Source organism: Coregonus clupeaformis, chromosome 20 (assembly GCF_020615455.1).
Source record: "Coregonus clupeaformis isolate EN_2021a chromosome 20, ASM2061545v1, whole genome shotgun sequence".
NCBI classification, from domain to species: domain Eukaryota; kingdom Metazoa; phylum Chordata; class Actinopteri; order Salmoniformes; family Salmonidae; genus Coregonus; species Coregonus clupeaformis.
The window spans coordinates 57,822,164-57,847,163 of record NC_059211.1 but is presented as its reverse complement, the minus strand read 5'-3'; the positions used below and the strand labels follow the sequence as shown (position 1 = coordinate 57,847,163).

At 45.7% G+C, this 25,000-nt stretch overlaps 1 pseudogene; it reads right to left on the bottom strand.

Annotated features, from left to right (window-relative positions):
• Positions 1-22,956, bottom strand: part of LOC123481506 — a 25,122-nt pseudogene extending 2,166 nt beyond the window's left edge.
• Between the last annotated feature and the right edge of the window lie 2,044 nt (positions 22,957-25,000).

Here is a 25,000-nt window from a genome sequence, read left to right as displayed (position 1 = left end):
TCTTGACAATGTACAACATATCTTCCTGTCAGCTTAATATTTACTGAGATGAACAATCAGGGGACAAATTATTCAAATATTCCAGCTTGCTGATGTTTGCGTTGCTGGGAAACATTCAGAGTAAACACATTTGTGTATCCCTTCCATCTCACCCTTGGTGAGCGGAGCTTGTGTGTTTGTGTACACAATACTGAGAGTGGACGATCCATCTGACACATTTGTGATTTAGTCTTTTATTTTGGTAATGAGAGTGTGTTTGGTCGGAGGACAGACGGAAGGAAAAACGGATTAGTGTCGTTCAGAAAACCAACAACGCCACCAAGGTTTGCTCTGTTAGTTTGTATGTTTATTTGTTTGTTTCTGACTATGGATAATGACACGTTGAGCTTTGAGATACAGTATGGATGAACATACAGCACTCCCCTGGTACTTTAACCATGGCAACATACATACCAGTGGATGTAGCCTATACTGCCACCTATACCTTAGATATAGAAGCATATGAACTGTGGGCTGTTGAACCCATTCTGCTCCCTCCAGTGTATAGAGTTATGTTGACATGTCATGGACTGTGCCTGCTTGGCATTACTAGACAGCGGAGGTATGGTTTCAAGTTATCTGACGACCCTGTGGGAGGTAAAGCCAAATTTTCCCTCAATGTGACAGCACATGGTCGACAGACTGTCACATAAACATGTAACGGCATATCACACATATACTTACCATAGACATCATTCTCCAGACAAAATACTCACAGGCATACTTGGAGACTGACACACTTGCTGCAGACACCTGTTTTGCACCTCTGCAACAGTAGCTGTAGAACTAACAGCTGATCTCCAGTCAGGACAGGGAGGCGTGGGGGTGCCATCATTCGTCATATCTTCATACGTTTGATCCTTTAGGCCGGGAGCTTTACTGCCGGAGGAGAGAAAATCAGCAAAACTGAGTTAATGTGTCTTTGTCGTCCAATGGGAGGGGAGAGCCTTTCTTCTCGCCCAAGTACAAATCGCACGACTTTGGAAGCTTTCTCCGAGGACAGAGGGAGGCCATGGGAGAGAGGAAGATCTCAATCAGACATTGATCTGAACAAAACTAATCCCCCATTGGTGCCAATGTGACCCTAAAAAATCGGCTTAGAGCAGCTCGGTTAAATTGGACACGGTTTTCTATTTAAATGGCCCCTCTCTACCCCCCCTGCCTAATTCTGCCACCCACAGACATGAGTAGAACAGAATTAAGACACAAACATTCATAACACTTTTATTACAGGCGGGTCGGGGTAGGGTGGGGTGGAGGGGTGTATCTGGGTTATATTGGACGCCCCCACACAGAGTGACAGCGCTGCAGGCAGCATAAGCCTGGAGGCCTGGAGGTCAAAGACACACGCTGGTACTGATGTGGCGGAACCAGATCTCTGTTCTGTCTGTTCTGTGTGAACGCTGCCAATACTTTTTAAAACTAGAACTTAATCAGGTGAATGATCTTTACCTCCAAAAGCTATATTTTTTCTGTCTTTTACTGCAACTTCCATGTTCAGAGAGATACAGTAACTTTAGAAAAGTGCATGCAGTGCAGCCACAGTCACAGGAACCTAGCAAAACCAGAGTTAAAGGATGGTTTGTGTGTAAAATGTTATTGCCCCTAAAAAGAAAGTGTATAACCTATGATGAGTAATAAAATTCAGCTAAATGAACCCTTGGGTAACACCTAAAAAAATCCTCTGTTTTATAGCTAAATACTGTAGCTCGATTCTCCCTGTGCTAAAACATTAAGGAATGAATAGTCACTTCCCATGTTCTCCACACAAGCCACCATTATTTTTAGACCCTGGCTGTCATTAGACAAACCAAAGAGTTTAAGTGCTTTTCTGTGTGTCTGTGGCTAAATCTCTTATTTCTGGCAAATAGAGGTTTAAGCTAGTCCTCTTGTACATAAAAATAGTTATGTCTGGAAGTGTGGGACTTTTCAGCATGTAAGAGCGGACCATGATAAAGGAGTGATGATTAGATTGTTACTCTGGTGTGGTCTGTTGATAGAGGCTGTAAACACAGAGGCCTTTCAGATGAGGCCTTTTTTAGCGTGGGGAAATAAAGCAATGCGTTCATAGAGCAGCAGACAATAGCAGGCTGAACCACTCCAAACCCGCTCCAGAGATAGAGGAAAAATGCAACCGCAATAAAAAAACGACCATATCCCATGATTTATGTACCTCCAAATGCATCGCTGATCCTCCCGCACCACTTCCAGGGATCAACGGCTAAACCAACAGCAAAGATTTTGGATTACTGGCAGAGTGCCAGGACACAGAGTGGTTCCCATGACAGTGAGCCTCCTATAGTACATCACACACCACAGACAGCCACAGAGAGCCACATAGACAGACCATGCAGACAGACCATGCAGATAGACCACGCAGATAGACCACATAGACAGACCACGCAGATAGACCACGCAGATAGACCACGCAGATAGACCACATAGACAGACCACACAGACAGACCACATAGACAGACCACACAGATAGACCACACAGATAGACCACATAGACAGACCACGCAGACAGCCACAGAGAGCCACATAGACAGACCATGCAGATAGACCACATAGACAGACCATGCAGATAGACCACGCAGATAGACCACATAGACAGACCACGCAGATAGACCACGCAGATAGACCACGCAGATAGACCACATAGACAGACCACACAGACAGACCACATAGACAGACCACACAGATAGACCACACAGATAGACCACATAGACAGACCACGCAGACAGCCACAGAGAGCCACATAGACAGACCATGCAGATAGACCACATAGACAGACCATGCAGATAGACCATGCAGATAGACCACATAGACAGACCACGCAGATAGACCACGCAGATAGACCACGCAGATAGACCACATAGACAGACCACACAGACAGACCACATAGACAGACCACACAGATAGACCACACAGATAGACCACACAGATAGACCACATAGACAGACCACGCAGATAGACCACACAGACAGACCACGCAGACAGCCACAGAGAGCCACATAGACAGACCATGCAGATAGACCACATAGACAGACCATGCAGATAGACCACGCAGATAGACCACATAGACAGACCACGCAGATAGACCACGCAGATAGACCACATAGACAGACCACACAGACAGACCACATAGACAGACCACACAGATAGACCACACAGATAGACCACATAGACACACCACGCAGATAGACCACACAGACAGACCACGCAGATAGACCACGCAGATAGACCACATAGACAGACCATGCAGATAGACCACACAGACAGACCACGCAGATAGACCACATAGACAGACCACACAGACAGACCACACAGACAGACCACATAGACAGACCACACAGATAGACCACGGAGATAAACCACGCAGATAGACCAACTAGGCACAAAGACATGCTCACTCAGATGAATTCACATACTCTCACAAAGACTGAAACACATAGACACAGATGCAAACTCTTCAATGGTGAAGCGATTACGCTGATTATGCAAAGGAAACATTGCTCTACCTACCTACATGTATGTGTTTATGTGTAGGCCTACAAATATGAATGCATGTAGGTTTGTTTATCTATTAGCGTTAAGTATTGGTGTTTATATGTGCAAGGTATATGCATGTGTATATTTTTCTTGTACTGTATGTCTGTCTCAGCCTTGCGCAGTTGTGTAAACACTGTCCCTGTCTGGTGAGGAGTCTGTTTGCTGTTTAGTCTGGACCGGGGCTATCCTGAGAGCACTGCCCCTCCCTGGGTCCTGTCCTGTCAGTCCTGTCCTTTCTGTCTTTCCTGTCTGCTCCTCTGGATTCTGAAGGGAGGCAGTGTGTGTCCAAGTTGTGCTGACTGTGCTTGAGAGTAAGAAAAAAGCACACGCACGCATGCACGGGTACACTGATACTAAACACACCAGAGAACTAACCCTATTAAATTACAAGCTGTCACAGTACCACATTTGTGTTGTCAGAGAAAGAGGCAAGATACCACAAAGAGAGGGATTTGCCTTCTAATCTCTTGGACTGATGCTGTAAGTGTTTCTCCTGGTTGCCTGTAAAGGTCGTGGTTAGGTGAAACCCATTCCCTGTTGGCTGACCTTATCCTGAACTGACCTTTTACCCTGTGACCTCCACCTCATACTGGATACCGGACTATAATGATGATGTGGGCCTCAATGTGTCCAGCGGATGGAAACTTTTCAAAGCAAGCTTAGCGTTGTGCAGTGATGTCAACATCATGTTAGTTTTAAGTTTCAACGTTTATTTGCCACGTGCACAGGATACAACAGGTGTAAAACTGTACAGTGAAATTCTTATCTTGAGAGCACTTTCCCAACAATGCAGTGATAATAATAATAATAATATAGATAATATAGATAGTAATACAAAATATAATAAAAATAAAAAAACACACATAAACTACGATGTGAGTTAAAGAAACAAGATAATTAGTCTAGTGGCCAATCCTCAAAAAGGGCTTTAGTTTTTTAGATACCCCTACCCGAGGTAAAACAAAAAACAACCGTGTCTCTCATTTATGAAATGGATGGTTGTGAAAAATCTTAATGCATCTTGGAAATACAGTGCATTTGGAAAATATTCAAACCCCTTGACTTTTTACACATTTTGTTACGTTACAACCTTATTCTAAAATTGATTAAATAAAAAATGTTCCTCATCAATCTTCACACAATACCCCATATGACAAAGTGAAAACAGGTTTTTAGACATTTTAGCAAATTTCTTTAAAAAAAACTGTAATACCTTATTTACATATGTATTCAGACCCTTTGCTATGAGACTCGAAATTGAGCTCAGGTGCATCCTGTTGCCATTGGTCATCCTTAAGATGTTTCTACAACTTGATTGGAGTCCACCTGTGGTAAATTCAAATGATTAGACATGATTTGGAAAGGCACACACCTGTCTATATAAAGTTCACAGTGCATGTCAGAGCAACAACCAAGCCATGAGGTAGAAGGAATTGTCTGTAGTGCTCCGAGACAGGATTGTGTCGAGGCACATATCTGGGGAAGGGTACCAAAAAATTTCTGCAGCATTGAAGGTCCCCAAGAGCACAGTGGCCTCCATCATTCTTAAATTGAAGAAGTTTGGAACCACCAAGACTCTTCCTAGAGCTGGCTGCCCTGCCACCCTGAGCAATCTGGGGAGAAGGGCATTGGTCAGGGAGGTGACCAAGAACTCGATGGTCACTCTGACAGAGCTCCAGAGTTCCTCTGTGGAGATGGGAGAACTTTCCAGAAGGACAACCATCTCTGCAGCACTCCACCAATCAGGCCTTTATGGTAGCGTGGCCAGACGGAAGCCACTCCTCAGTAAAAAGCACATGACAGCTCGCTTGGAGTTTGCCAAAAGGCACCTAAAGGAAACAAGATTCTCTGGTCTGATGAAACCAAGATTGAACTCTTTGGCCTGAATGCCAAGTGTCAGGTCTGGAGGAAACCTGGCACCATCCCTACGGTGAAGCATGATGGTGGCAGCATCATGCTGTGGGAATGTTTTTCAGCGGCAGGGACTGGGAGACTAGTCAGGATCAAGGGAAAGATGAATGAAGAAAGTACAGAGAGATCCTTGATGAAAACTGGGGCGAAGGTTCACCTTCCAACAGGACACCGACCTTAAGCACACAGCCAAGACAACACAGGAGTGGCTTCAGGACAAGTCTCTGAATGTCCTTGAGTGGCCCAGCCAGAGCCCGGACCTTAACCTGATCGAACATCTCTGGAGAGACCTGAAAATAACTGTGCAGCGACGCTCCCCATCCAACCTGACAGAGCTTGAGAGGATCTGCAGAGAAGAATGGTAGGACATCCCCAAAAACAGGTGTGCCAAGCTTGTAGCGTCATACCCAAGAAGACTCGAGACTGTAATCGCTGCCAAAGATGCTTCAACAAAGTACTGACTTCCGCAGAGGCTGCCTCCCCTCCTTGTTCGGGCAGGTTTCGGCGTTCGTCATCACCGGCTTACTAGCCACTGCCGCTCCATTATTCATCATTCCATTTGTCTTGTCTTGTCAATCACACACACCTGGTTCTTATCCCCTCATTAGTCCGTGTATAAGTGTTCCCTCTGCCCCCCTTGTCCTTGTGGGTGATTGTTTATTTGTGAGAGTAGTGTAGCTCGGTGGAGCTACTCGTACCTTGTAATTGCCGGGGTAGATATTTCCCCTGTGCCTGTTATTGTTGGAGCTATCGTTACCTTGTATTGCCAGGGTAGAGTTTCCCCTGTGCCCGTTTCATTTGTCGCTATCCAGCACTATTTGTGTACGACGGAATAAACTCTGCATTCGGTGATTACCCTCCTGCGCCTGACTCCTTCAATCACACTCATCACAGAATCACCCACCTGATATGGAGTCAGCGGGAGAAGAGCGCATGCCTGGAGTCGTGGCACGGGTCCAGGAGCATTCCACGATGCTGGCCAGCTTGGGGGAAGCGATGGATCGGGTTCTTCAGGTCGTCCAATGCCTGGAGAGGAGAGGACCCGATCTGTCGAGACCAGCTGGTCAACCGGATCCAGCCACCTACACCCCAGCACCCGGAGGGATCCAGATATCCCGACCACGGGTGTTCGACGGGACGGCGGCGCTCTACCAAGGATTCCTCCTCCAACTGGAGCTTTACTTCTCCAGCATCAGGCCGGCGCCATCGGAGCGGGAGAAGGTGTCCGTCCTCGTTTCCTGCCTCTCGGGAAAGCCCTGAGTGGGCCAACGGTTTGGAACGAGGAGGAGCCGCGTTGAGGACTCACGGGAGTTCGCTCGCCTCTTTCGGGCGGTCTTCGATCACCCGCCCGAGGGTCGAGAGGCGGGCGAGCGGCTGGTCCACCTGAGGCAGGGGACGAGGACCGCACAGGACTTCGCGTTGGAGTTTTGGACTCTGGCAGCGGGGTCCGTGTGGAAAGAGCGGGCCCTGATCGACCATTTCCGGTGCTATCTGCGGCAGGACGTCCGACGGGAGCCAGCTGCCGGGACACCATGTTGACTTTCACGAAACTGGTGGACATGGCCATCCATTTGGACAACCTGCTGGCAGCCAGAGGATGTCCTGGTAGGGGACTGCCCGTTTCCACCCCGGACGACTCAGATCCCGAGCTGATGGAGTTGGGTGGAGCTGCCATCCGAGAGAGCGGAGGACGACAGCGACAGTGCCACTCTGGTGGCAGGAAGGGACAGTGCACCACACGTCATAGTTAACGCTCTTTTGAGCCTGGAGGCAGCAGGCAGGGCACTCTCACTCTCACCCCAGGTATCGAACACCCACACTCGTTCAGAGCACTCTGCTGCGCACTGTACCCTACCTATCCATTTTCCCGATCACCTGGTAGTTCCCCAGTGTAAGGCGCTAGTCGATTCAGGCGCAGCTGGGAACTTTATGGACAGGGCATTCTCACGCCGTCAAGGCATTTCATTTGTTCCCCTATCCATTCCACTCCCCATCAGAGCACTTGATAGTCGACCATTAGGGTCCGGGTTTGTAAAGGAAGTCACTGTACCAGTCACCATGATCACCCAGGAGACTCATTGTGAGCAGGTTACTTTTTCGATTATTGAGTCTCCTGCTTTCCCTGTGGTACTAGGTATCCCTTGGCTAGCACTCCACAACCCCACCTTCTCATGGCCGCAGAGGGTTCTCACGGGTTGGTGGCGAGAGTGTCAGGGTAGGTGTCTAGGTGTTTCCGTTGGTGCAACCACGGTGGAAAGTCCAGACGGTACCTCCACCGTTTGCATTACCTCGATTTGGCGCACGCATTTTCAAAGATGCAAGCGACTAAATTACCACCTCATCGAGCGGGGGATTGCGCGATAAACCTTCGGGTAGATGCTGTACCTCCCAGGAGTCATGTGTACCCCCTGTTGCAGGCTGAAACGGAGGCTATAGAAACATATGTCACCGAGTCCCTGGGCCAGGGGTATATACGTCCCTCCACTTCACCCGCCTCCTCGAGTTTCTTCTTTGTGAAGAAGAAAGACGGCGATCTGCGCCCGTGCATTGATTATCGATCAGTGATTGAGTCAATGCATGGGGCGCACTTCTTCACTAAACTAGATCTCAGGAGTGCATACAACCTGGTGCGTGTTCGGGAGGGGGATGAGTTGAAGACAGCATTCAGCACAACCACGGGGCATTATGATTACCTGGTGATGCCCTACGGTTTGATGAATGCTCCATCCGTCTTCCAGTCCTTTGTGAACGAGGTGTTTCGGGACATGCTTGGTTGCGGTGTGGTGGTCTACATCGATGACATCCTGGTGTATTCCGCTACGTGCGCCGAGCATGTGTCACTGGTTCGCAAAGTGCTGGCCCGACTGTTGGAAAATAACCATTATGCCAAGGCAGAGAAGTGTATGTTTTTACAGCAGCCCGTCTCCTTCCTCGGATACCGCATTACCACCTCAGGTGTGGAGATGGAGGGAGATCGCATTTCAGCCGTGCGTAATTGGCCGACTCCAACCACGGTTAAGGAGGTGCAGCGCTTCCTTGGCTTTGCCAACTACTATTGGACGTTTATCCAGGGCTTTGGCAAGGTCGCAGCTCCCATTACATCCCTGTTGAAGGGTGGGCCATCCCGGCTCCGCTGGTCTGCTGAGGCTGACCTGGCCTTCAGGACACTGCGGGGTCTGTTCACCTCAGCCCCGGTACTGGCCCATTCCGGGTACGAAGAACGTGAAGGCAGACGCACTGTCCCGGCTGTATGACACAGAGGAGAGGCCCAGAGACAACACTCCCATACTCCCGGGCCTCCTGCATTGTGGCGCCGGTAGTATGGGCGATGGACGCGAATATAGAGCAGGCATTACGCACAGATCCATCTCCACCTCAGTGTCCAGCTGGGCTGCGGTACGTGCCTGCTCTTATCCGTGATCGTCTGATTTTCTGGGCACACACGTCACCCTCCTCTGGTCACCCAGGTATCGGTCGTACAGTGCGCTGCCTGATCGGAAAGTACTGGTTGCCTACCTTGGCTAAGGACGTGAGGGTGTACGTCTCCTCCTGCTCGGTGTGCGCCCAGAGTAAGGCACCTAGGCACCTCCCAGTGGGTAAGTTACAACCTTTACCAGTTCCACAACGACCATGGTCTCACCTTAGTGTTGGTTTCTTGACTGATCTTCCCCTCTCCCAAGGTAACACCACCATCCTGGTCGTTGTGGACCGCTTTTCCAAGTCCTGCCGCCTCCTTCCTCTGTCCTGTTTCCCCACGGCCCTGCAGACTGCGGAGGCCTTGTTTACTCACGTCTTCCGGGACGACGGGGTGCCAGAGGATATAGTGTACGACCGAGGTCCCCAGTTCCCATCCAAGGTTTGGAAAGCATTCATGGAACGTCTGGGGGTCTCGGTCAGCCTGACCTCTGGGTTCCATCCCAAGTCAAATGGGCAGGTGGAACGGGTAAATCAGGATGTGGGTAGGTTCCTGCGGTCCTACTGCCAGGACCGGCCGGGGGAGTGGTCGTTGTTCTTGCCATGGACAGAATATGCCCAGAACTCACTCCGCCACTCCTCTACTAAGCTAACGCCATTCCAATGTGTTTTAGGTTACCAACCGGATCTGGCACTGGGGCACCAGAGCCAGACCGAGGCTCCTGTGGTGGATGACTGGTTTCGGCGAGCGGAGGAGACGTGGGATGCTGCCCACGTTCACCTCCAGCGCGCCGTGCGTCGTCAGAAGGCCAACGCTGACCGTCACCGCAGTGAGGCCCCGGTCTTCGTAACGGGGGGTCGGGTCTGGCTCTCGACCGGGAATCTGCCCCTCTGCCTGACGGAAGCTGAGCCCCCGCTTTGTGGTGCCGTTCAAAGTCCTGAGGAGAATCAACGAGGTCACTTATAGGTTATTACTTCCCCCTGATTACCGTATTAACCCCTCGTTTCATGTGTCTCTCCTCAGGCCGGTGGTGGTTGGTCCGCTCCAGGAGTCTGAGGTGCGGGAGGTTCCTCCACCTCCTCTGGACATCGAGGGGGCCCCGGCGTACTCTGTCCATTCCATCCTGGATTCGAGGCTTCGGTGGGGGGCCTTCAGTACCTCGTGGAGTGGGAGGGGTACGGTCCGGAGGAACGGTGCTGTGTCCCGGTGAGGGATATCCTCGATCCCTCCCTGTTGCGGGACTTCCACTGTTGCCATCCGGCTCGCCCTGCTCCGCGTCCTCCTGGCCGTCCCCGAGGCCGAGGTCAGCGCGCTGCTGGAGCTGCGCGTCAAGGTGGGGGTACTGTCACGACTTCCGCAGAGGCTGCCTCCCCTCCTTGTTCGGGCAGGCTTCGGCGTTCGTCGTCACCGGCTTACTAGCCACTACCGCTCCATTCTTCATCATTCCATTTGTCTTGTCTTGTCAATCACACACACCTGGTTCTTATCCCCTCATTAGTCTGTGTATAAGTGTTCCCTCTGCCCCCCTTGTCCTTGTGGGTGATTGTTTATTTGTGAGAGTAGTGTAGCTCGGTGGAGCTACTCGTACCTTGTATTTGCCGGGGTAGATATTTCCCCTGTGCCTGTTATTGTTGGAGCTACTGTTACCTTGTATTGCCAGGGTAGAGTTTCCCCTGTGCCTGTTTCATTTGTCGCTATCCAGCGCTATTTGTGTACGACGGAATAAACTCTGCATTCGGTGATTACCCTCCTGCGCCTGACTCCTTCTATCACACTCATCACACTGAGACGTTTATTTTCAGTCAAAGGTTCCTCTGTGGATTTTATATGTTCAACCTCTTGCAATTGCTTTAGCCCCCCCCCCCTCCAAATCCATTATGGTGTCCAAAATCCAATATGGCTGCCAGAATACCATTAAATTGTGATTTCATTTCCTATACATGTTTTAAATGAGAGACATCGTTCATATTTGTGTACTGTACTTATGACCTCAACTCAATAACATTTTTGTGTAATTCAACCACACTCTTAGAAAAAACCTTTTTGGTTCCAGGAAGAACCCTTTTTGGTTCCAGGTAGAACTATTTTGGGTTCCATGTAGAACCCTCGGTGGAAAGGGTTCTACCTGGAACCAAAAAGGGTTATTCAAAGGGTTCTCCTATGGGGACAGCCGAATAACCTTTTTAGGTTGTAGATAGCACCTTTTTTTCTAAGAGTGTATGTTGGAAATCCAATAGGCCTACCTATGACACTCAAACACCATTGTCTGGATATAGAAAAGGCAGCAGACTGCTTAGTATTCCAAGTTACGAGCCTCTTTGAGGATAAATGAGGCAACTCGGCGCTCCAACGAAAAGAAAGAGAAACCTGGGCACCCTCACCCTAGCTCTACAACTTGCGGTATACCAACTGTGGTATAACTTGCACCTCCAAAATTGGGATCTTAAGTCACCTCATTGCTAGTCCAATACGGCTGCCTGAATCCAACATGAAATTCCACTGGCTCACTGCATTGGGATGTTCCGGTGCACTCTTCCGCTGTTTGGGTTGAGCTGATACCTTGCTTTTTACAAAAAGTCATGTCCACCATCCTGGCTGTCTGCCCTGGAGTTGCCGTATATGTTGACTAGGTGACATTATGGTGTATGGGGTGGATGCAACCACACATGATAACAAGCGCATACAATAAACCAACTCAACCTGACACTCATTGACAATAAATGCCATCAACTTAGTTGGCCTTCACATATCATAGGAATTGTGCCTATCCAATGTCAATGCAATCCTGAATCTCCCAGTCTGTCCTGGAGTTGCCGAACATTTTGACTTGGTGACCACATAGATGACAAGCTCATAAGGCAGGTGTTGACCACATTGAACCAACACACCTCTCCAGTGTCAATGCCATCCTGAATAGCCCAGAACTGTCCTTGATAGGCCCACTCCACCATCAGTCCCCCCTCTGGCAGTTGCTAGAGACAGAGACACCACCGAACTGGACTGCCACATGTCAGGAGGCCATTCAACAGCCAAAATGACATCTGGAAAGTCCTGGCATGCATTGCCTCATATGTACCTATTTTGCTACCCCCCATGTCTGGCCAGCCCATGTGACACCTGAACTGGACTCGCATGTGAAGAATGAGCTCTCATGCTATGGATGCTCATGTATTGGTCTGGGAAACTGTTCCTATAAGGACATAATGCCATCTATGGCAAACAAGAGGCCCCTAAAAGTTTGGCATGGGCATTCAAATCCTCAAAAGATTCTACAGCTGCACCATTGAGGTTGACTGGTTGCATCACTGCTTGGTATGGCAACAGCACCACCCTTGATCGCATGGCGCTACAGAGGGTGGTGCGGACAGCCCAGTACATCACTGGGGCCGAGCTCCGTGCCATCCAGGACCTCTATATCAGGCGGTGTGAAAGGAAGGCCTGGGAAATCGTCAAAGTCTCCAATCACCCAAGCCATAGACTGTTCTCTCTGCTTCCGCACGGCAAGCGGTACAGGTGCATCAAGTCTGACACCAACAGGCTCCGTAACAGCTTCTATCCCCAAGCTATAAGACTGCTAAATAGCTAACATAATGGCTACACGGACTATCTGAGTTGACCCTTGTATTTTATTTGTATTTTTGCCCCAGAACTACAACCACTACTGGCTGCTTTGTCTCCTCACCCTGTTAGGACACACGCATGTCCTGGTCATCTCAAAGACTTTGAATCAACCTTGCACACTTAGTTTCAGTGGGGAAAAGAGGGGAAATGTTAGAGCTGTACATATACGCTACTAGAGTGGCTGACTGATTTCTTTACTGTAACTTGGTTATGCTAATGTATGCTTGTGTTGGGAAAAACATAAACACACATTGAAAAGCTAGTTGGCTTCAGCTATTCAAACACAAAAGAGGCATAGTAGTGCCACTCATAGTCCTAGGGCTCTATTCAATCTGTAACAGATTACGTGATATAAATGTAAAGGTAATTTCAGATTGAGCTGACATATGCAGCGTTTACCGTGAATGCAGTCTCCGCTAAAGCGGGAATGTTGCCTTTAAATTTCAATCATGCTGTAAAGCTGAACTATTAACCAGTTACCAAAAGGTAAAGCTTACATTCATCAATTGTTAATACTTGATATCTTTGCCTATTGTATCTCTGTGTTTACAGGTCTATATTTCCAAGATGCATTGAGATATCCTAATGATGTTTGTTTGTGTATGTAGGGCAGACAACTGACTACTTGTATTACAAATTTGAGCAATATCAGAGCTTGCGATATTGTGTTACATGTGTTTATGTGGCCCATCCCACCTCCAGCCAGGCATTATTCTGCACTTTTTGAATTTAGGGGGTGCAGTAAAATATTTGTTTTAAATATTTTTACACAACCATCCATTTCATAAATGGGAGACATTAGATATGTGAAAAAACATGGTTGTGTTTTGTTCTACCTCAGGTAGGGGTATCAACATTTGTTGGAGGCATTTCCACTAGCCTAAATGCAAGTATATACAGGCCAGTGCCAGTACCTTATTCAATGTACTGGAGTGGTTGAGGTGGGTTTATACATAAAAAGTACACATAAACAGGGCTGAAAGGTGACTTAAAAGTTAGAGCAGCACTGAGAGGGGGAGGAACACTAGCTTCAGAATTATGTCACAGTGAGTAGAGATGATAACTGATTTACCTTCAAGGCCATAGGACCATGTTCTACATCCAAGCTGCATACTGGACCCTATTCCAACTAAACTACTGAAAGAGCTACTTCCTGTGCTTGGCCCTCCTATGTTGAACATAATACATGGCTCCATGTCCACTGGATGTGTACCAAACTCACTAAAAGTGGCAGTAATAAAGCCTCTCTTGAAAAAGCCAAACCTTGACCCAGAAAATGTAAAAAACTATCGGCCTATATCGAATCTCCCATTCCTCTCAAACATTTTATAAAAAGCTGTTGTGCAGCAACTCACTACCTTCCTGAAGACAAAAAATGTATACGAAACGCTTCAGTCTGGTTTTAGACCCCATCATAGCACTAAGACCGCACTCGTGAAGGTGGTAAATTACCTTTTAATGGCGTCAGACCAAAGCTCTGCATCTGTCCTCGTGCTCCTAGACCTTAGTGCTGCTAATGACACCATCGATCACCACATTATTTTGGAGAGATTGGAAACCTTATTTTGTCTACACGGACAAGTTCTTGCCTGGTTTAGATCTTATCAGTCGGAAAGATATCAGTTCATCTCTGTGAATGGTTTGTCCTCTGACAAATCATGTTTCGGTGTTCCTCAAGGTTCAGTTTTAGAACCACTATTGTTTTACTATATATTTTACCTCTTGGTGATGTCATTCGGAAACACAATGTTAACTTTCATTGCTATGCGGACGACACACAGCTCTACATTTCGATTTTGGTGTCAACCTGCATGCCAGGACTCATAAAATTGCCTACCCTAGAAGCATGTGTTTCAGACATAAGGAAGTGGATAGCGGCAAATTCTTTACTTTTAAACTCGGACAAAACAGAGATGCTAGTTCTAGGTCCCAAGAAGCAAAGATATCTTCTGCTGGATCTGACAATTAATCTTGTTGTCTAAAAAAAACTGTGAAGGACCTCGGCGTTACTCTGGACCCTGATCTCTCTTTTGACTAACATATCAAGAATACTTCAAGGACAGCTTTTTTCCATCTTTGTAACTCTTGCAAAAATCAGAAACCTTTTGTCCAAAAATGATGCAGAAAAGCTAATCCATGCTTTTGTCACTTCTAGATTAGACCACTGCAATGCTCTACTCTCCGGCTACACAGATAAAGCACTAAATAAACTTCAATTAGTGCTAAACACGGCTGCTAGAATCTTGGCTGTCATATTACTCCAGTGCTAGCCTCTGGCTTCCTGTTAAGGCTAGGGCTGATTTCAAGGTTTTACTGCTAACATACAAAGCATTACATGGGCTTGCTCCTACCTATCTCTCCGATTTGGTTCTGCCGTACATACCTACACGTACGCTACGGTCACAAGACACAGGCCTCCTTATTGTCCCTAGAATTTCTAAGCAAACAGCTGGAGGCAGGGCTTTCTCCTGTAGAGCTCAATTTTTATGGAATGGTCTGCCTATCCATGTGAGAGACATAGACTCGGTCTCGACCTTTTAGTCTTTACTGAAGACTCATCTCTTCAGTAAGTCCTATGATTGAGTGTAGTCTGGCCCAGGGGTGCGAATGTGAACGGAAAGGCACTGGTGCGACAAACCGCCCTTGCTGTCTCTGCCTGGCCGGTTCCTGTCTCTCCATTGGGATTCTCTTCCTCTGACCCTATTACAGGGGCTGAGTCACTGGCTCACTGGTGCTTTCCATGCCGTCCCTAGGAGGGGTGCATCACTTGTCCAGTTTGTCGCCCGCTTGGGCTCGTGCAGTGGAGGAGACCTTCGTGGGCTATACTCAGACTTGTCTCAGGGTAGTAGGTTGGTGGTCTGTTGATATCCCTCTGGTGGTGTGGGGGCTGTGCTTTGGCAAAGTGGGTGGGGTTATATCCTGTCCGGGGGTAACATCGGACGGGGTCACAGTGTCTCCCGACCCCCCCTGTCTCAGCCTCCAGTATCTATGCTGCAATAGTCTATGTGCCGGGGGGCTAGGGTCAGTCTGGTGTTATTCTCCTGTCTTATCCGATGTCCTGTGTGACTTTAAGTATGCTCTCTCTCCATTTTCCACTTTTCTGCATGCGGCTATGGAACCCTGACCTGTTCACCAGACGTGCTGTTTCAACTCTCTCTCTCTACTGCACCTGCTATTTCAACCTCTAAATGCCCGGCTATAAAAAGCCAAGTGACATTTACTCCTGATGTACTGACCTGTTGCAACCTCTACAACCACTGTGATTATTATTTGACCCTGCTGGTCATCTATGAACGTTTGAACATCTTGGAGAAAAATCTGGCCTTAATGGCCATGTACTGTTATAATTTCCACCCGGCCACCCCTCAGAGCCTGGTTCCTCTCTAGGTTTCTTCCTAGGTTTCTGCTTTCTAGGGAGTTTTTCCTAGCCACAGTGCTTCTACATCTGCATTGCCTGCTGTTTGGGGTTTTAGGCTGGGTTTCTGTATAGCACTTTGTGACATCTGCTGATGTAAAAGGGCTTTATAAACTCATTTGATTGATTGATTGATTGATTGTGTCCCCTTTTGGAGGGCTAGTATAGTACACATTTGTCTGATAATGTAATTTTTACATAATCAAAGCCATATCACGGCCTGGCAAAGATCTTCTGAAAGAGAATGTCAACAGTGTGAGACATGTTTGAGCCAGTACAGTCATGATTCTTGATCCGATTTCTGTTATATTCTTTTTGTTTACATAACAATTCTAGTTCCATAACTGTATCACTCCCAGGCTGCACTGTGTGCTGGCGTGGCTGTGAGGGCCAGGAGGGGACAGAGGCACTCTTGGTAAATGAGGCAGCTTACAAAGACTGCAGCGCTCTTAGCAAGTTCCTTAAGAGAGACAGACACACTCAGAGACAAAAACACCTCCTGAAGAGCGAGAGAAAGGCTGAAACATCAAATAAACTCTGAAAAAGAGATCATATGAAGGACCTGCAGCTGGAATAAGGGTTCTAAAGAACAATTGTTCTCATCCTCAGTTCAGGAGAAAGGTTTAAACCCATTAGGATACTAAATCAGTAAGAGTAGTTAATTAACTCCACCAGCCGTGTAGGAGCAGTACACACACACTTGTATGAGAAGGAACATGTTTTGTCCTTGACCATGAAGATAAAAGTCTTAACATTTTTCACTTTCAAGTGGTACTGTTATCAGCTATGTTCCTGGGCAGTGTTTAACACACCAAGCAGAGGTTCTGACTGAGGTAATAGTGAGTTAATTATGTTGTTTCAACGGGAGGGTGCACAGATGGAAGGAGTGAGTCAGAACGAGCAGAATGCAGGAAAAGAGTGGGGATGTCAGAATCCATATTTAAATGAGATGGACAGGTGGTGACGTCCTCATCCTAGTCAGGACACAATCTGGTGTCAATCTCCTGATTATACCTGTCAATCAGCATCTCCATCTTAATCCATCAACCTACCTAAAGGTACATCAGACCTCTTCTGATGTATTCAAACTGTGGATTGAAATTCATTCACTATCTGAAAGTATCTGCTTACACTGAGCATTATTAAGGGATTGTTTATTGTCAAGCATGTTGCTGACTGTGCTATAAATCTGCATCTACATGTCATAGGCTATTTTTCATGCTGGCTGAGAACATATAATCAGATGACTGGGTAACCACACAGAGGAGCACGGGATATACATGGACAGCTCTGTTTGTGTGACTTCTGAACCTGTCGAGTCAGCAAACATTGCATTGAAATAAAACAAATAATGATGTCAGTAATAAATATGTGGTAGTAGCAAATTGTGTTACAATCTATCTATTGCAACATCCTTTGGACTCTGACTATAATGGCTCACACAAAATTAAATATCAAGACCTGGTTAGTTAGAACAAAATAATAATCACTTTCACAAATAATATAATATAACAGCTCGTTATAAAGTAAAACATATAATATGCAAAAACATTTGGTTCAAAAATACCTGACTTTAATTGTTTACATTTTGTATGAACCCAGCGACTGTGTGTGTAGAGGGCCATCTCACTATCCAGCTAGACCGCCACAGTCAAAGCTGGATTGTAAAAGGAAATACTGCCCTCTATCGTTATTCTGTGGGACAGAATCTGAGCATGAAGAAGCTTTCACTTTCTAAGCTTTGTTCATTGACAGTATTTTTTGCCCTTAACCACAGACAGTGATAAGTCATTATTAAAAGTTGACCTACAAACACACACCTAGCTGTTAATGACTGATTATGACGTGTGGATATTTTTCCTGGGTTGTGCACTGTTTATTTTATTTTATTTGAGCTTATGCTGCTGTGCTTCAGTGGACCCAGTGTCTTGCCAGTGGAATGCTAAATTGTTTCCTAAAGAGAGCCATTGAAGTAATTACCAGTGGTGTCAATGATGTCTCTTCAACCCGACAAAAACATCGACAATGATGCCTCTTTAACCCGTGAGAGAGGATACCTGAGAGCTTGTTCCCATGTGATGCAACGATCTAATCAACTGGTCAGCAAAACACTCTTTAATACAATTTCAATATATAGCATACTTCCTCTTCAAAAAGTTTAGTGCAGCAACAGTTTTTTGGTTTGTTTTGATTTTATAATCTTGCTGATTCATTACTGACACCTTTGAAATTAATCTTAGGCACAGATTAATATAGAGTTTAAAAATAACCAAGCAGTCTTCAAAGATAAAATGATTATTCAGCATTTGTCCCCTTTGTAACCCCAATGGATTTAAGGAGCGCAGTGGAGCGGAAATATGGAAATTTGGCGCTGATTATAAATGCAGAGACAGTACTGTTGTTTGTTAATTTAAACAATATACTACAGTCAGATTATTTTGGGAATGATATTAGGGAGCCAGGAGTATTGTTTTAGGACCAAAATAACTTGACTCAATGGACTCAGTGACTTTCTCAATGTGGAATTGATGTGTTGATGTGTAAAACAATAAAACAGTTATTATTAAAGTTTCACAGATGTGCTACTTCAGTATGTCTTCATGGTCAATGTAACAGTGTGTTAGTTAAAAAATCTATCATCATCTAATCTTGGTTACCCAGAAGTAAAATTCTCTAGCAAAAAAGTTTGTAATTTCCCTGTTTTACTTTTGGGGAAGACCGTTAACACCAGTGATTCCTTTGTGCAAAGGAAGGATGAGAAGTCTCCTCCCTCACAAACGGAAACTCTAGACCAAACCCCTCCCTTCTTTTTAATTTCACCTGTGTTTTCATGCACTGAGCGACATTTTTACAATATAGCCAATTTTGACTTTATGGCTGTGAGATTTTAGTAGAAACCGTTTATCATCCGCACATGCTTAAATCACTGCACCAGTTTCAGCACTGCCTTTCGCCCAATCTCTCATTTGTCCAAATAATCAATAAAGAAACCAAAACCAGGGAACTACTGCTGCTCGTAATACTTACAGTTCTCTACGTGAGCCTTGACAGATTCTCGCTCGTTTCATCTGTCCTCGAGAATCTGTCCACGAGAGCTAATTATAATCAGAAATCTTAACTTGATTCGGAGTAATAAAGTCACATCCCTGTGACAGGCCAATCACTATCTTGGTGATGGTGGAAAGGGCCAGGATCTGGGATCCGGGCTGCAGACAGGGCTGTCTGTGGCGACTCCCCTGAGAGGTGACCCGGCTCCCAGAACAGAGGAGTGTGATGGGGACCCGCTTGAAATGTGGATGACCTCTCTATCAGTCACAATCACCCTTCCTCCCATCAGCCCTACAATCTGCTCTTCCAAGTCAGGTGCTACAGAGAATAACATAATCCCCTACTGTACAGGATCTCATCTCAAGGCCCAATAAACGTGTAGCCAGGATAATTACCTAGGTCTTTCTGCTAGTCAACTTTCTGAGTGAAGATTTGGAGGGGACTGTCTGGATACCACAACTGACAATGACGATGATGATGATGATGATGGATGATGATGATGATGACGAAGAAGCAGATGATGAAGATGATAGCCATGATTGTGACTCTGCTGCTTGTCTAAATGAGAGACAGAAATAATGATGTGTTAATTATTTGCCAGGTGTTACTGGGCCTCAATGCCCCTGCTACAGGATCATAATAATGAGCTATGGGCTGAAATGACACTGGTGGCTCTGAAAACAGTGCCCTCCTGAGCCAATCCCACACCTCTGCAGGGTCCGACTAGGAGGTCTAACAAACCCCACCACTCCCATCTCTCTCGGGGAGGTGATAAGGAACTGGAGGCTGTAATGTCCATGTACCATTGCTGGAGCATCTGACATGACTTATTAGCAGTGGTAGTACTTAAGTAAAAATACTTTAGAGTGCTACTTAAGTAGTTTATTGGGGTATCTGTACTTTTACTATTTATATTTTTGACAACTTGTACTTTTACTTCACTACATACTTAAAGAAAATAGTGTACTTTTTACTCCATACATTTTCCCTGACACCCAAAAGTACAGTTGAAGTCAGAAGTTTACACACCTTTTAGCCAAATACATTTAAACTCAGTTTTCACAATCCTGACATTTAATCCTAGTAAAAATCCCTGTTTTAGGTCAGTTAGGATCACCACTTTATTTTAAGAATGTAAAATGTCAGAATAATAGAAGATAATGATTTATTTCAGCTTTATTTCTTTCATCACATTCCCAGTGGGTCAGAAGTTTACATACACTTAATTAGTATTTGGTAGCATTGCCTTCTAAATTGTTTAACTTGGGTCAAATGTTTCGGGTAGCCTTCCACAAGCTTCCCACAATAAGTTGGGTGAATTTTGGCCCATTCCTCCTGACAGAGCTGGTGTAACTGAGTCAGGTTTGTAGGCCTCCTTCTATAGGATTGAGGTCAGGGCTTTGTGATGGCCACTCCAATACCTTGACTTTGTTGTCCTTAAGCCATTTTGCCACAACTTTGAAGTATGCTTGGGGTCATTGTTCATTTGAAGACCCATTTGCGACCAAGATTTTACTTCTGACTGATGTCTTGAGATGTTGCTTCAATATATCCACATCATTTTCCTTCCTCATGATGCCATCTATTTTGTCAAGTGTACCAGTCCTCCTGCAGCAAAGCACACCCCCACAGCATGATGCTGCCACCCCCGTGCTTCACGGTTGGGATGGTGTTCTTCGGCCTGCAAGCCTTCCCCTTTTTCCTCCAGACATAACGATGATCATTATGGCCAAACAGTTCTATTTTTGTTTCATCAGACCAGAGGACATTTCTCCAAAAGTCACGATCTTTGTCCTCATGTGCAGTTGCAAACCGTAGTCTGGCTTTTTTCATGGCAGTTTTGGGGCAGTTGCTTTCTTCCTTGCTGAGGCCTTTCAGGTTTCGCGATATAGGACTTGTTTTACTGTGGATATAGATACTTTTGTACCTGGTTTCCTCCAGCATCTTCAAAGGTCCTTTGCTGTTGTTCTGGGATTGATTTGCACTTTTCACATCAAAGTACATTCATCTCTAGGAGACAGAACGCGTCTCCTTCCTGAGCGGTATGACAGCTGCGTGATCGCATGGTGTTTATACTTGCGTACTATTGTTTGTACAGATGAACGTGGTACCTTCAGGCGTTTGAAATTGCTCCCCAAGGATGAACCAGACTTGTGGAGGTCTACTATTTTTTTTTCTGAGGTCTTGCAGATTTCTTTTGATTTTCCCATGATGTCAAGCAAAGAGGCACTGAGTTTGAAGGTAGGCCTTGAAATACATCCACAGGTACAACTCCAATTGACTCAAATGATGTCAATTAGCCTATCAGAAGCTTCTAAAGCCATGACATCATTTTCTGGAATTTTCCAAGCTGTTTAAAGGCACAGTCAACTTAGTGTATGTAAACTTCTGACCCACTGGAACTGTGATACGTTAATTTTAACGGTGAAATAATCTGTCTGTAAACAATTGTTGGAAAAATTACTTTGTGCCATGCACAAGTAGATGTCCTAACCGACTTGCCAAAACTATAGTTTGTTAACAAGAAATTTGTGGAGTGGTTGAAAAATGAGTTTTAATGACTCAACCTAAGTGTATGTAAACTTCCGACTTCAACTGTTTGTTGCATTCTGAATGCTTAGCAGGACAGGAAAATGGTCCATTCACGCACTTATCAAGAGAACATCCCTGGTCATCTCTACTGACTCTGATCTGGTAAACTCACTAAACACAAATGCTAAGTTTGTAAATGATGTCTGACTATCCGTAAATTTTAAAAACATGAAAAGTTGTACTTTTACTTTTGATACTTGAGTTTATTTCTAGTAATTACGTTTACTTTCTACTTAGTATATTTAAAACCAAATACTTTTAGACTTTTACTCAGTAGTATTTTACTGGGTGACCTGAAAACATTCTCTAGCTCCTTTATTGTTTTCTCTCTCAACAAACTTTCTTCAATTTTCAAGTAGGCTAACTCTTCTGACTTTCTCTCTCTCTCTCTCTCTCTCTCTCCCTCTCTCTCTCTCTCTCTCTCTCTCTCCCTCTCTCTCTCTCTCTCTCTCTCTCTCTCTCTCTCTCTCTCTCTCTCTCTCTCTCTCTCTCTCTCTCTCTCTTCTCTCTCTCTCTCTCTCTCTTTCCTCTTCTAGACTTTCAGCCTTTGGGTTTGGGGTCTCCCTCTTTTCTGAGCCTGGTAAACCGACCCAACATCACCCTGGTATGGATTATGTCTGGGACTGTTGCTGTCTGTGCTGACCCGGTGTAAACACTCTGACAGTCACCGTCCCATGTATCATCTAGCCTCCTATCCAGGCTCTCACCGGAACTGGGACACCCACCAATCACTCTGCATCTCGGCAAACAGAAAGACCGGGCCCCTAATGAATCACTCACTTCCTGTGTCTCTGAGTCTACACATGGGGCTGTGCTCTAGCCAGGCCAGAATCACAGCACTGTAATCTACTCTGGGTCTGGTTCTGAGAGAGAGTCTAACCCAACCGATCATATAACTGCTTTGGTGAGGTGTTCAAGGCTTCTCTGTGGTGATCTGTCTGTTGCTGTTCTTTTCCACAGAATCATGTGCTCACATTCCAAACATGCATGCGTTTTATTGGTGTTGGTGTCAGCAGTGGGGAAAAGCCTAAATCCAGGCTCAGTCTGCTGCGTCGTTAGGTTTATGACGGGAAAGCCTCTGATATGTTATAGCATTCAGCAAGGCCTGGTGCCGAGGAACTCCCTCCCTCCCCATTACCCCCCCCCACAGGCAGATCCTCAGAGTCCATTACCACATGGTACGAAGTAGCACGATACATCTATAGCCTTTGTACACTGCTGAACCAACTTTCATTGCACGTACACACATAGACAAAGAAAAAACCCCACACATTAAAATTCTTTTTCATTACACAGCATAACACAAAACATCCTCACCCAAAGCCTCATAATATCGGCACTCCCCATACACACTTACAGTCATGGCCCCACATCAACACAAGCCTCCATTTTGACCATTGATCAGCACCTACAACACCCAAAACCCACCATTCATCTCCCCCAGTCTCCCATGGCTGATAACTACTTGTCTGACAATCTCAAAGTATTGGATCCTGACACTCCAGCCAGTTAGCCTGCCTGGTGAGGGGGAGTTCCACTGCCATGTGGGGCCGTTTGAACAGTCTCTGGTGGACACTGGGATCCCACCTGACAACAGAAGATTAATGGCGTGTTTATCTCGCTGGTGAATGACCAGTGCGTAATTCTGTCATCAGCGCCTCCAGCAGGTTCAAACACTTTCTCAGAGGTGTCCTGCAAACCCCTTAACTTCCCCTGGGACACTGATGACACACACAGACACAAATATAAACACACACACACATGAACACACACACATGAACACACACACACACACACACTCTATTAAAAGCATCATCACACATGCACATTATAAACACATTCTGCACATGTAAGTGGTACTGTATAGGCAGCCCTAGTACATTTTCCTCCCATTGTATGCATTCATTTTTACCCAGGAATTTTCAGATGGTTATTTGGATGGTTGTGCAACCAGCTCTGAGAAATATTCAGTTGAGCATCTCAGCCGTCCCTATTCCCCAGTGGTTGCCCTGTGGTGATGTGTCCATCGGTTACTAATCAGGATGATGTGTACTTGAGCACAAACTGTAAAGCAGAGAAAAACAGGCAATCCTAAACCATTCTATCTATCTATCCTATCTATCTATCTATCTACAGTGGGAAAAAAAGTATTTAGTCAGCCACCAATTGCCTGGATTCTCACACTTACAGTTTTTTTCTCAGTCGCTTTGGTGCGTTTTTCCATCATCCCCACTATGTGCAAAATAATAGTGCATTTCTCAGAACAATTTGTACAAACCAATATACAATATATATAAGTTTCTAAAGCTATTCGGTCACTAAAAATCCTTGGTACATCTCTCAAAAGTAAATATTCATGCCAATGATCATGTCAGTGTCATCAGAATGACAAGTCATTGAGTCATTGTTCACGCAAGGTTGTCAAAATGTTTAGGCATGTTGTCAATGGAACTTTAGATCTGACAGTATTACCTGATGTAAACTTAGGCTACAGTTTGGATGACAGTTACTGTATTGAAAATGGCCAAGGCTGCACTTCTATGCATATATCAATTTCAAGCAGTACTATTTACATATTACTGTGTGTGGGTTATTGATTGAAAGAGACTGACAACCTTAAGGGGCACAAAGGAAAAAAAACTAAATTGGAAAGAAACACAGGAACTCACCACCATGAAGACACTTGCACACCACCATGCTGTTCTAGTGCTGTCTCTACACATCCAGACGTTCCTGTCTGTCAGCCCAATCTTCTCATCCACATCACACTGGATATTTCCCTTCATTCACAATGGAGAATCTTTTGAATGCCTTATCCATCCTCTGCAGGCGTCTACTGTGGTAATCCTCACATGCTGCATCCATTGCAGCCAGCAGGGTCATCTGTGTGTGTGGCTGACGATCAGTACACCTTCCACCTCCCATGCTGAAAAGAACTCTCAATTGGGTTCAAGGAATGGGTGAATAAGGTGGGGAGGAATTCTGAGATCCTCGGGTGGGTCACAAACCATTGCCTTTGCGATGTTTGATCGATGGAAACTCACATTATCACAAATGACTACATACTTTGTAATCTCTCTCTAAAGAGACCCTCTATCATCAGGGGATGAGGAGGCCTGCAGAGAGTCTCTAAAAAGTTGTGATGCTAGATGTTATAGCGCCTAAAAGGGGATATGGGTTAGGACACCATGCTCAAAATAGTATTCACATGGTGATATTTCCTCCCACTTGGCCTGGGCAAATCCACAGTAGCTCTATGACAGTGATATTCGACCCCCGCCTTCTGCATTTGGTCAGGCTGGTTGGGCCATCCACGTATACAAAGTTGTGAGGTTCACTTGATTCCAACTCCATTATATCGCATATCCCAACACACAGCTGAATTTGTTTTGTAATAAGAGGACATA